The sequence below is a fragment of the Alligator sinensis genome, unplaced genomic scaffold, assembly GCF_000455745.1.
Source record: "Alligator sinensis unplaced genomic scaffold, ASM45574v1 scaffold347_1, whole genome shotgun sequence".
NCBI lineage: Eukaryota > Metazoa > Chordata > Crocodylia > Alligatoridae > Alligator > Alligator sinensis.
Window position 1 is genome coordinate 2,573,765 of NW_005841922.1, and position 1,713 is coordinate 2,575,477.

Consider the following 1,713-nt stretch of genomic DNA (forward strand, 5'->3'; position numbering starts at 1 on the left):
GCAGGAATTTGATCCTCACTTAGAGTAAGGACCAGACTGCCCTTTCTGGTTGAGGGTCCAGGCTTTTAGTATGCTGCACCCCTTTTGATCACATGGCCTCTTCCTCGGCTAGGGGTTTCCAACTAGCCCGCTACTCAGCCCGCCCTGAGTTGTTGTAGTTTCAGCTCAGCCTCTGCCCTGTCACTTGCTGCTCCTTAACTCCCTGTGCATTTCCCTGGCTGCAATTTAGTATGGCATACTAAATCTACCTGCTCTTCCCCTGGCCTTTGCCAGGCTGTCTACCTAACTGCAGTCTTTTGATGCTGGCTTATTGTCTCTCAAGTAGCAGGGGCCCCTGCTACACAGTCATACATACCTATGTCCACAAAACCAGCAATCATCCCAAACACACCAAAAACATTTGATGTCAACAGACATCAAATGGGATGCATCTTTGCCTTAACAATAGATGCAAAATCTGTCAACACATCTTCATGACTACAGCAATCAACAGCCTCTTCAGTGAACCCGTCAGAATGCATGGATCCTACACAGGCCTTTCCCAAAACATGATATAGCTGATCCAATGCAGCAAATGCCCTTATGGCAACTATGTGGGTGAAGCTAAACAGCAACTATGAATGAGAATGAACTCTCACAGGAAGGAGAGGACAGGAACACACATATACCAGCAGGAGCCCATTTCTCACAGAACAGCTGCTCCCTCTCTGACCGTACTATCCCCATGTTTAAGGGAAATCTACCAAATACCTGTAAAGGTGAGTCACAAAACAAAAATGGATAAATGCCTGGACATTAAGAACAAAGGACTGAACACTAATGTTGAATCTATGGCAGGGGTGGGCAAAATGTGGCCCACCAGGCCATTCTATCTGGCCCATGGGGGCCCCTAAAAAATTTAGAAAATTAATGTTTATCTGCCCCTGGCTGCCTGTCATGCGGCCCTGAATGGCTTGCCAAAACTCAGTAAGCGGCCCTCTGCCCAAAATAATTGCCCACCCCTGCTCTATGGCATACAAAATCTACTTGATTCCTGACATTCTTCCTTCACAGCTAATACCTCCCTTTTGATTGGTCTTGATTAGTCAAGCTTCAATGCTTCTGGTAATTATTTTTCCCCTACCCTTGGGAATTTCTTCCTTCTCCAATTTCACAGCCCTTTCTACTGTTTTTCATCATTGCTGCGCCTGCTGTGCCTGCTTCTTTCCTCTGACCTGATAGAGAATGCCTTGCATTTAAAAGCTTTTCTAACTTCATCCCAGCCATACAGTTGGTCCAATAAAATATATCATCCACAAAAATCCTTGCCTCTTGTATATGCTACTGCTTTCTAATATAGAATCTATTCATGTTAAGAAAATGTTGTCTCCTTTAGATAAAAAAAGATTTCTCTACATTTTTTTAAATAGTGTCCTTCCCAAGAATTCTGTTGGAAACTTGTCATTCACTCTATTCTTTCTGAAGTTATCCTCACTTTGCTGTGAGGGTGATGAAATAAATATTCTCCTGGTCTAGCTTAATACTAAATCTTCTTGAAAATGGGGAGGTGAAGTAATTGATGTGACATTGCTTTTTGGTGCTTTAGTCCATGTTTTTGTCAGTTAGAGCTTCAACACTTTGCCCATGACCCAGCATCTCATAAATAGCTACTTCAATAAACAATGTATCGGGAAGTGAACTTGAGGCTGCTTTTGTTCCTCTTTCTGATCACCT